Source organism: Protopterus annectens, chromosome 5.part0 (genome assembly GCF_019279795.1).
Source record: "Protopterus annectens isolate FY-2018-M chromosome 5.part0, PAN1.0, whole genome shotgun sequence".
Lineage (NCBI taxonomy): Eukaryota > Metazoa > Chordata > Ceratodontiformes > Protopteridae > Protopterus > Protopterus annectens.
Window position 1 is genome coordinate 1456897570 of NC_056735.1, and position 12182 is coordinate 1456909751.

The 12182-nt window shown below is 43.4% G+C and overlaps 1 protein-coding gene across 2 annotated transcripts in view; it reads left to right on the top strand.

Annotated features, from left to right (window-relative positions):
• The window catches only part of CDK4 (cyclin dependent kinase 4), a 357049-nt gene that overhangs the window by 46367 nt on the left and 298500 nt on the right, over positions 1 to 12182 (top strand). The window contains exons 1-2 of one of the 2 annotated variants that reach the window (XM_044071273.1): positions 1193 to 1208; positions 8105 to 8109. The exons of the other annotated variant lie outside the window; for it this stretch is intronic. The gene's annotated coding sequence lies outside the window, so the exon portion shown is untranslated. Of the gene's footprint in view, positions 1 to 1192; positions 1209 to 8104; positions 8110 to 12182 lie in introns of those variants that run through there. 2 annotated transcript variants of the gene reach the window in all.

The window sequence follows — 12182 nt, forward strand, 5'->3', positions numbered from 1 at the left end:
GAACTAGGTCTTCTATATCGAAACAAAAGGTACCGAACACCCAATGCTAGACTGTCCCTTGTCCAAGCTTTTCTCCTTCCCTCCCTTCTTTATGCTGCCCCTATATTTACCCATATCCAAACTACTACCTTAAACAAACTCCAACAAACTTGCCATAAGATGGCTAGATTTGTCACTAACTCGCCATATAATGCACACCACTGCTTATCCCTTACCTGTCTACACTGGCTTGAATTTCCCCACTTATTGCAGCTATCTCAACTTCAAATGCTGCACTCCCTTCTCTAGAAACCTTCATCCTGCCCTGCTCTCTCTTCTCTCATCTCAATCTATTCGTACTCTTCGTACCTCTAACCACCTACTACTACAAACCCACCAATCCAAAAAAACTATCTGCAAATAGCTCTACAAATCCTCCATTGCCCAAGCCTGGAACAAACTTCCCAGGGGGATCTGTTCCATCATTCACCCATCCCATTTCAAAGAAAACTCAAGAGTCGCCTGTTAAACTCTAAAATCTGTCCATGCCAAGCCCCAACCTGATAACTTTCCCCATCTCCTATGTCATTACCCCCCCCTTTTTTCAACTGATTTGTCCAAATCTTGCCAGTCATTTTTCTCCCCAAATCTGATACCTGCACTGACGAAACAAATCATTAATGTAAATATGTAATTACACTGCTATCCTGTAATATAATACAGGTATACTGCTTTTTAAATTTTTTGATTTGTCTAACATGTCTATTGTTAAATCAATTTTGTTCTTATTCAACACTGTATAACTTTAAGTATTATCTGTTCGTGTAAACTGCGTGTAAAAGACCTACTTAGTGATTGTATTAACTTCTGTTGTAAATTGCTGTGTTTCATGGAGCTTTTCTTCTCGAGTCTCCACTGAAAGTGCGTCCCAAGCCCAGTTGGACTAATCTGGTTAACAAATGCCAATCAATCGGTAAATAAACTGCTAGCAGCAAATCCTTGAGTACGACAAAATTCTGCATTACATGTAGCATGCAGAGCAATTATTAAAGCAAAATACTCAGACATGATTTGTAGAGCCTTGTGTAAGCAGTCCCAGCCAACTGATGAAAGATGCAAGACTGGAAACTTGTCTGTCTGTATTTAATCCGAGTAAACTGCTTAAAATGAAAGGGTGCTGGAGGTGTCACTGTGCGAGATGGGATGAATGATGATAGACAGCCATGGAGGTGCATGTATGTGTAAGGGTGCATTGTTTGAAATTCTGGGGGATTGAAATCCGAGGACAGAGATGAACAGCTGTCTCGAGGACATTGCCCAATGATTAACACAACAGGTAGGGCAGAGCCAAATAAGTACAGAAGGTTCTCCTTATGAAAACAGCACATATACCCTTTCCAAAGGGTGTACATGATTGCCATCATGTGAAATTTGGGCAGATTGTCAGATGTGCTGATAAAGTGACATTGTGCATAAAACAAATCACTTTGAGAGGTACATGATGAAATCAAAATGTAGTATGCTGAACAAGAGAAAACTTGAGACTGTAGGATAGCTGGTTTAAGGGTAAAAAGAAATTGGATGTCCTTCATGGTTCACTGTTGTAGTAATGACTGTAGGGTTCTTCCTGCCAGCAGCATCCCTCGATCGGCCAGAATTCCAAAGTCTGGATTGGGCATCAGCTGAGGTCGCTTTTATCCTGACGTCAATGCGCCAGGAAGTATAAAGACCTCAGCCGATGCCATTACCCCAGTCTTTCTTGCCGTGCGGTGCCCTGAGCAGTTCGCTGATGCTGGTCGGCCTACTCCTGTCTGTTTTTGGATTTACTACCAGGATTTTACGTTTTATAAGATAAGTACCCCGTTGGGGAGGTCTTTTTCTTGCTCCAGTCAGATGTCAGAAAATGTTAATAATTGTATTTCTTGTGGGAAACAAGTACCTCATAGGGATTTTCACTCTTATTGTATTCCCTGCCTGGGGCCTGACCACGATGTTGCTAATTGTGGGTTTTGTGCTAGATTTAATCAGCGTACTATTAGGCGTAGGTACAACTTTGCCTTCTACTATTTGGTAAAAGGTTTAATTTATATTATGTCTTTGGATTCTTCGGGCTTCTGGTGTGTGTAAGAGGCGCAACGATAAAGGAAGACCTTCATGGTCCAAAGTAGAGGATATTACTCGGTTATTGCCAGTTGCTGGTTCGTCTGTCGTCAGTGAGGCGCCTTTGCAGCCCCTGTTGTCCGCCTCTTTTGAACCAATTGCCTGTACCAACTCCGGTGTGGAGCTGATGGGGCCTTCAGAATTGCCAGGGAATGGACCTTCGGATACTACTCCCTCAGTTGGGTCCAGAGCCGGAAGGCAGGTACCGGCTTCTGAGGGAGTTTTCAGGCCTTCACAGCTTCATGTAAATATGGATTCAGTTTTGCATTCTAAGACCATGACTAAGGCTCCAGCTAAAAAGAAATGGTAAGCACAGACGCCTTTTGAACAGGGTCCTAGGCCTCAAAGGCAGATGCTTAGGATGGCTGAAGATTTGTTATCTATGATCAGGGGTTCTCCTCCCCCCCCTCCTGACAAAAAGCCTAGACTACAGTCCGATTATGATTCTTCAGACCAAATTTCTGTTTCTTCTGCTACTTCCCTTGAGCAGGATTGTTCCTTTCCTCCTTATGAGGATTCTGATGCTGAAGATTCCTTTCCTTCAGCCTCTCCTCCTGAGGATTATTCTTTTGGTGAAACTTTGCATGATATGAGGGAGCATTTTCACTGGGAAGGGCAGGAATTCACTGAAACCAAGAAAAGGCTTGGGGATGATTTTCTTCTCCCTCTGCATAAGCCTCTTGCTATTCCCCCTGTATTGGACATTGTAGATGTTTTTTCAGCAACTTCCCTCTCTCCTGATTCTTTTCCCCCTGCTCCGGTCAAACCGGATAGGTATTATAGGGTTCCAGATTCTCACAAGTTTCTTTTTAAGAATCTTTCACCTGATCCAGAAACAATTTCTCAGGGCCCTAAGGGTGTTAAAGCGGCCTCTGCTAAACATCCTATTCCCTCTGACCGAGAGTCCAGAGCTTTGGAAAGATGGGGTAAAAAAGTTTATACTTCTGCTACATTGTCTATTAGAGCTTTGAACTGTCAATTTCATATGCTAAAGTATCAGCAATACCTTTTGTCTGTATTTAAACAAAAGATGTCAGCTGTTTCTATTGGTGTGGATGACAAGGAGTTACAGGATTTATTGCATGCTATTGAACAAGTGGGTAAACATATCCTGCATTGTGGTTTTGACTCTCTGGAAGCTTCTTGTAGGGTTGCAACAACTGGCTCAGTTATTAGAAGACATGCTTGGTTAAAGGAACAAAGCTTGCCGGATCAGGTTAAAGCCAAACTTTTGGATGCCCCTTTGCAGCACAATGTTTTGTTTGGGGCCAAAGCTGAAGAGGTATTAAAGAAAATGGAGGACAAAGCCAAATCTATGCAGATGATTAAGGATTTTCTACAGGTGCAACCTCCTAGATTTAGCAGGCACTGGCCAGCTAAACCTTGGTCCTTTCCGAGCTCGGACAGGCCTCAGAGAAGCAGATTCAGGCGTTCAGAGGTAGGGGACAGGCACAAACCCTTTTTAGGAATAGGCAGTGGACTGCCCCCTCTCCCAAAGGAGGTGAAGATAAGTCTCAACCCTACCGGAAATGGTCTTTGACTCTCCCTTTCTGGTTCCAGGGGCTCCTCTCCTGGAAGCACCTTTGGGGGGAAAGATTTCTCTTTTTTTTTGGGGCCGCATAACCCAGGACAAATGGGTTCTGGACATAGTCTCAAGAAGTTACAGATTTCATTTCCACACCTTGCCAAAACTGAACGGTTGGCCAGATCTGCCAAATCATCAATGGGCAGAGGCACAACTGCAGGTTCAGTCCCTCTTAGCTATGAGGGTCATAGAATTGGTATCAAATTTAGAAATAGGGCAAGGTTTTTATTCAAGACTTTTCCTGGTTCCCAGGAAGGAAAATTCGTGGAGACCAAGTCTGGACCTTTCCGTACTAAACACCTTCCTAGATGTACCAAAATTCAAGATGCTCATTCTGCAGCAGCTGCTGCCTATGTTGGGCAAGAACACTTGGATGGTGACTCTGGACTTAAAGGAAGCTTACCTGCATATTCCTATAAGGCGAGAGTGCAGAAGGTATCTGAGATTCAAAGTGGGCTCGAAGCATTACCAGTTCTCTGTGCTGCCCTTTGGCTTATCTACTGCGCCCAGGGTCTTTACAAAGTGCCTGGCACCAGTAATGGCATTTTGCAGATAGAAGGGGATCAAATATACCCTTATCTGGACGACGTCTTATTCAAGCGGACGACAAAGACACTCTACTTCAGCATCTAGCTTTTGTGCAGCATCTTCTACAGTACCTCGGATTCACAGTGAATCTAAAGAAGTCAAGTCTGGTGCCCACACAACAAATTACTTTCCTGGGTGCTCTTCTGAGTACTACAGCCCAGATGGCTTCCTTGACACCAGACAAAAATGCGCAAATGGCTTTTTCTTTCCAACACTTGGCTTCAATGAAACAGCTGACTAAAAGAAAGGTTCTGCAGGCTTTAGGTTACATGGCTTCCTGCATTCTCCTAATACCATATGCAAGACTGCATATGAGGAAACTACAGTGGTACCTCAAGAGTGTGTGGTCTCGGCATTACTACAGTTTGGAAACAGTGATCACGATTTTGCCTTGTCTACAGCAAGGGTTTCTTTGGTGGGCCGAAGACTGTCTCCAGAACAAGGGAGGCCTTTTTGTTCTCCACCAACCAACCAAGTTCTGACAACAGATGCTTCAGATTATGCCTGGGGAGCCCACATGCACGGGAGATGTCTTCAGGGTGTTTGGACAAAGGAGCAAATTCACCTGCACATAAATTTGAAGTAGATGCTCGCCGTTCAGGATGCTCTGATAGCCTTCAGGGACTTTCTTCTACCAGGGCAATTGTTGATAATGACAGACAACACTACAGTGATGTGGTACATAAACAAGCAGGGAGGCTGTCACTCTTAGCCCCTGTGCAGGTTAGCCATGGCTCTGTGGTACACTGCACTGACCTGGAGGGTCCACTTACAGGCACAATTCCTGCCAGGAAAAGACAACACACTGGCAGACACATTGAGCAGGACACTTTCGGATCCACACGAATGGATGTTGGATGTTCAGATATTCAGGATGATAGTACAGGCATGGGGATGTCCAGACATAGATCTTTTTGCATCCTCTCAGAATCATCAACTTCTAACATTCTGCACCAGGACTTACCACAAACTAGCATGTCAAGTGGATGCCCTCTCGTTCAGTTGGAAACACCTCTCAGTATATGCTTTTCCTCCTTTTCCTCTTCTACCTCGGGTACTTCTGAAGATAAAACAGGACAGACAGCAAATGATTTTACTGGCTCCCAATTGGCCTCGACAATTCAGGTATTCCACTCTGATGAACCTAGTTCAGGAGCCTCCCTGGATTCTGCCTCAAATCCCTCATCTACTGTCTCAACAGGATGGCCGGATCCTGCACAGTCATGTCAAAACTCTGAATCTAGCTGCCTGGCGGATCCAGGGTCTCTAAACACCTCTACTCTTACCAAACCGGTAATGGATGTAATCCTTGAAGCTAGACAGCCCAGCACTAGGAAATCTTATGCAAGTAAATGGAAAAGATTTTGCTCCTGGAATCAAGTCCAAGGTGGTGATTCTACTGTTCTGAACATTCCTCTGATTTTAAAGTACCTGGCAGAGTTGTTACATTCGGGCCTATCTTTTTCATCTATTAAGCTTCATGCTTCTGCTATTTCTGCACATTACAATACGAATCCTCCAATTTTTTTCTCATCCATTACTTAAACAATTTCTTAGAGGGGCTAAAAATGTTCGGCCCCCCTATAAGAGCACCTGTTCCCACTTGGGATCTTAACTATGTTTTGGAAAAATTAACCTCGTCTCCTTTTGAACCTGCAGCTTCCATGGATTTAAATATTTTGTCTTGGAAAACTGCTTTTCTTTTGGGTATAACCTCTGCTAGAAAAATTTCGGAATTGCAAGCACTCATGGCTGTGGAACCCTAATCAGGACAGGGTATCCCTAAGGAGTAATCCCACCTTTATTCCTAAGGTGGTTTCGGCAGTGGCCTTGAAAAAGACGATTCATTTGCCTACTTTTTATCCTAATCCTCAAAGTGAGGAAGAAAGTCTTTTGCACTCTTTGGACGTGCACAGGCAGCTTCGTTTTTACCTGGACAGCACCAAGATATTCAGGAAATCTGACCAATTGTTTGTCGCTTATGTTCCTACTGTACTAGGGAAAGCAATCACTAAGCAAACTATTTCTAAGTGGATTGCCCACTGCATCAAGTTCTGTTACTCTTTTCATGGCAATCCAGTTCCTGTTAATATTAGGACTCATTCTACCCGGGCTACTGCTACTTCAGCAGCCTTTCTTCGTGGGGTTCCTACCAAGGATATTTTAGAGGCTGCTACTTGGAGTTCTGTGCATACTTTTTGTAAGCATTATAACCTCCCTCTCTATTCTAAATCTAGGGCCGGTTTTGCAAGGTTTTGTGGCCGCTCCTTCTGTTTCTCCTCCAGCCACCCGGACTCAACCCTACAGTCATGACTGCAACAGTGAACCACGAAGAACCATAGTACAGTTGTGTACTCTTACCATAAATGTAGATGTTAGAGTGTGTTCACTGTTGCAGTCCACCCTCCCTCCTACCCCCTCTTTTGTTTTTTCTTTGAGTATTGTCTGTTATGAGGTATTTTGGCTGCTGAGGTTTTGGGCACCTGACATCTGGGGCAAGAAAAATTGGGGTAATGGCGTCGGCTGAGGTCTTTATACTTCCTGGCGCATTGACGTCAGGATAAAAGCGACCTCAGCTGACGCCCAATCCAGACTTTGGGATTCTGGCCGATCGAGGGCTACTGCTGGCAGGAAGAACCCTACAGTCATGACTGCAACAGTGAACACACTCTAACATCTACATTTATGGAAAGAGTACACAGCTATACTTTGTCTTGCATCCCTGGCTCAATGTAATGTAAATTAAGAAGATTGTGTAGAATGTCATCTGTGGCAGTAGACATCAGGACATGCTTGTCTAAATTAAAGATGGAGAAGTAGAAATTAGAAATGGTTTGAGGAGCTAAGATTCTTTTCCTCTCCCTGTATTAAGAACTAAGAGCTGTGTGTCGTTGAACAGGACAACAGTTTTGTTTACAATCAGCTTGCTGAGGTGCTGAGCTCCTTATTTTTCCACCGATTGCCTAATGTCAAAAGGAGGGCTTTCTGCCTCTTGTCTTTTATACGAACTCTGTTCCAGAGGATTGAGAATAGCTTCCAAGTTTGTTTCATCTTAGATGTGCAAGCCCACTTCTAACTAAGCTAAACACGAGTATTAGTTGGGAGTCTCTGAATAAAAGATACAAGACCGCACAAGCTTTCATAAACAGATGTCCATGCAAAAGGCACATGATATAACACCTGCATTGTGAGTTCTGGGTTATAAGTCTCGCAAGCCCATTCATTGCAGTTCACAGTTCAAGCATAAAGGGGCAGCGATACAAAAACATTGTCCGAAAATATTTTTATTGAATTAGTGGATGGTGGAAAAAACAGCCTAGTTCCAGAAAAAAAACTACTCCTCCTCCTCATGTGCAAAACTAAATAAGGGGAACTAAAGAACTTCAGACAACAGTACCCAACATACATATATTCCAAAGAATTTGCAAATAAGTTAAAGGTGTAGAACTCAAGTGTGTGAAGTTACAGCCAGGTTTTGCGCCCAAAGGTTGCACAGTGACTAGAGGTTTCAATGAATTGTGTTGTCTTGCTTTCTAGATGCTCTTGCCATGTTCTGCGGTTTCATTCGAATCATTTTGTGGCAGTAAAAATAGTACAGTTTGCACTCTATGGATATTAACTCTGCTTTGAGAGGACATGCTATTTCATGATATCTGCATTTTTGCCTTCTCATGACGCAGAAAGTGAGGGAACCTTATGGAATTTTTATTAAATGTGCCTGTTGATTACAACATACTCTAATTGGTACAAGATGGTAAAGCGGAAACACCATTGTTATTGCTGTTTGGACAGCACAGGTTGATTCTGCAGTTTTTTGTGGGGTTTTTTTTTTGTTAATATAGCTGTTTTACTTTTAAATGCCTCATAGTGTTGGACCACATTTACAGTCTTGGGTTTTACTTAATCACCCTTCTGTCCTGGCATTATACCTGAGTGGATAGTGAAGAGGTGTGTAGAGAATGATTTGAAGTAATGGCTCCTCTTTCACCTCCCATGCATATGATACAGGGTTCAATCTTGACTATTGACCAATGCCTGTTTGCAGTTTGCATGTTCATCCTGTGTCTCTGTGGGGTTCCTCCAACCTCTGGGGGAAAAAAAAGCAAGCTGAGTCTTTCCATCTGAAACTCGCCAATGAATGGAACTGTGGGCAACAGCACAGACTCTACATGGTGCTGTATAGGGGAACGAGTTTTACAGACAAACAGCTTTGGGCTTCTACTGTGGTGCACAGTATATTCAAGATAGAGAACCTGGATCACAGACTGCATGCCGTGCAGGGCTAGCCACTCCATGGTGTAAAATATGTCTCTAGGTGATTGGTCATGTTTACTAATATTGCCAAATGGGTATGGGTAGTTACCGGTGATGAGTTGACTGAGGACCTGGCCTACACCAGGGACCCATCCTAATGGTGGGAGGGGTGTATGTGCCACTCCTGGCCAGTGTGTGCCTGCCATAAAGCCCAGCAGTCCTGGGTTAATAAGCTACTGGCCGGCTGGTGTCTACTTGCCCAGCCGGGTTAATAAGCTACTGGCTGTCCGGTGTCCACTTTCCCAGCCTGGGTTACCTGGAATAGCTCTGAGCGAAAGCTGGCCAAAAAAGCAATCGACCTGCCAAACATGAACTGAGAATTGCAACACTTGATGTAGGTTCACTGACAGGACAGAGTTTGGAAGTGGGTCACATGATGATATGGAGGGGCTGGAGACTCTGTATATCGAGCAGACAAGATGGAAGTGCAGCAAAGACACTTGGCTTGGGATCCAGAGCCTGCTACTCAGGAGGGGGACAGGCTAGAAATGGTGTGGGAATTGCAGAGAGCCTTTAGAAGGCAGTGAGGCATATCATCAGAATTGGTGACCAGACTCTTGGCAGTTGGACTTCAGTGTAATGATAGGGCAGTACTCATAATCTCAGTCTGTGCCCCTCAACAGGGCTGTGATAGTTAGGAAAATAGTGCATTAATACAGCAGTTGCAGGAGTTACTAGATAGAGCAGGACAACATGAATTTGTGTTGATAATGGGTGACTTGAATGCACATATCAGTACAGAAAGAACAGGATAGGAGGACTGCCTAGGTCAACATGGGTGGGGCAACAGGAATAAAAGAGAGGCCATTGTAGAATTCTGTCTGGCAAATGGCTTGATAGTAGCCAACACATGGTTCAGAAAGATGGTCAGTCACAAGGTCACATAAGAGTGACCAACATGCAGCTCTGGTAGACTTTCTCCTAGTAAGGAAAGGGTACTGGGATAGAATCGGTGATTGTTTCACTGGGAATAACTTTGCAATTGGCCCACAGCATAAACCACTGGTTGTCGCAGTCTGCTGCAAGCAGTGGTCAGAGAAGACTGTGACGTCAAAGTAGACCAGGCTGAAGACCTGGAAGTTGACTCAAGAGAAAGCACAACAGTTCAAGGAATTACTTAGGGCTGTAGCACCCCAAGAAAAGGAGGAAATAGGGGGAGTTGAAGAATGGCAACGCCTCAAAACAGCATGTATGAGGACTACAGAACAAATATATGGCCAAGCCAGATATGGAAATAAGGTACATAAGGAGTTGGTGGTAGAATGCAGGTCCAGGAAGTCGTCAAAAGAAAGGAAGAGTGTAGGAAAAAGTGCAAGAGAGAAAAGACCAACCAACTAGGAAGGAATACTGTTTGGCTAAGAAAGGAATTGTAATAGCAAAGAATAGGGTATCAGAGGCACTCTACCCACCTTCTGGAAAGTGACACAGTAATTGGCACAGAGAAGCTATGTCAGGTTGCAAAGCAAAGATAAAGAAGGTAGTCAGACACCCTTCATTAGGTATGCCCGCAACAACCTACTCACCAATCCACAGGACATCAAAGACAAATGGAAGGAGCATTTCCAGCAGCTTCTGAATGAAGAAAACCCCACAGAAGATGTACTGCCCCAGAAACAGCCTATGATGAGAGAAGAGGAGGAGCCCACCCTTGAAGAAAGAACAGCACTAAAGAAGATGAAATCAGGGAAAGCAGCAGGCTCTGAGGTCACAGCCGATGTGATAAAGATGCTGGATGAGAGAGGGGAGAAATGGTTCCTGAGGGTACTCGTAGCAGTGTGGATAGAGAGGTGTATCCCCGATGATTGGAGAAAAAGCATATGCCAGTGTACAAGAACAAAGGAGACATCCATAACTGTGGGCAGTAGAGAGGTATCAAACTCTTACCACATTGCATGAAAGTCCTGGAGAAGGTGATAAATTCTACCACTATGCATATCCAATATCCATTTAAGATGGGAGATGAGCAGTTTGGGTCAGTTGTGCTGCATCCTGTCCTGAATCCAGTGTTTGCATTGAGACAAGTAGTTGAGAAGAAGCTAGAGATGAGGGCGGAGTCCAACTGGGCATTCCTACACTTGGAAGAAGCATATGACAAGGTCTAAAGAAATCCGATTTGTGCAGTACTATGGTGGTTTAAAGTCCCAGAAACATTGGTAGAATTAGTGCAGGCTATTTACAAAGACCAAGTGACTAAAGTATGAACTGTGTTCTTCATATAGGGGTTCCCAGTGGGATTGAGTGTGCACCAGAGTTCAGCTCTGAGCCTAGTGCTGTTCGTTCTGATGATGGGCTACATTAGCAAACAGATTGGAGGGGAAAGATCAACAAAGTTGCTGTATACAGAGAATGTGACAGTACAGGCAGGCTCTGAGCAATAACTTCATCAAAGGATAGGAGAATTGAATGCAAAACTGAAGGCACATGGGATGAAACGAAGTACAGATAAGACAGTGGTAATGGCAGCTAAGAATTGAGATAGAAGGGAAGGTAGTGGAACAGGAAAGTCTGAATGAAGAGGTCAAAGCTAGAATCAGTGCGGCTGCAGCCAAGTGACATAGTTTCAGCTGTGGTCTATGACCGAAGACCAAAGAAGCTGAAAAGGAAGGCGTACAACACAGTGGAGCAACCAGTACTACTGTATGGTACAGAAACTTTGGCAGTAAAGACCGAGGAGATGAGGAATCTAGAGGTGATGGAAATGCAGTGCCCAAGAAGGGTGGTAGGGTGCACACTGTGGAACAGATGAAGAAATGAGGGCATAAGAACAGAAGCCAAAGTAGCCCCAACTGCAGAACAGTTTGGAGAACAGAATGGTGGTCCGGATGTGTGTGCAGAAAAGCAGAAGACATTCAGATGAAGATTTGGAACAGACCAGAAGAAGGTAAGAGGAAATAAAGACATCAAGCAAAGAGATGGATGGATTGTGTGAAAGAAGATCAATGACAGTCAGGCAAGAGTGTTGCAGGCAGGAGTGTAGCATTGAATCTAGACAGATGGCAATGGTTAACACGATATCCCAACACCATGAAAATGGGGAGAAAGAAGGGATGATGCCTTCTCCGGTAGCTGAACTGCCTGAAAGCAAGTTTAGGTGTCCAGTAGACATAGTCCTTTTGAACTCCTTCAATTTTTTTTTATATATGGAAGACCATTGAAGAAGCCAAATGGATATGTGGATTGCTACAGAGTTGAAAATGTTTCAAGTTTTAAAAGCAGCATTTATTAAAAATATCTTTAAAATGCATGCACAATTTTATTTTGAGGTAAATTTAGATAACCCATGAACTATTTAATGGTGTTAAGACTGGTTAAGGGTTTTTACAGTTAGCATAATGGATGATATTTTAAATAGACATTACTTATGTATTTTCTTTTATATACATATGCTGTGTGTGTGTATTACTTATTTTCTTTTATATACATATGCTGTGTGTGTGTGTGTATATGTGTATATATATATATATATATATATATATATATATATATATATATATATATATACACACACACACACACATGTAGTGCGTGTGTACATATTTTGTGTGTGTTCTATTTT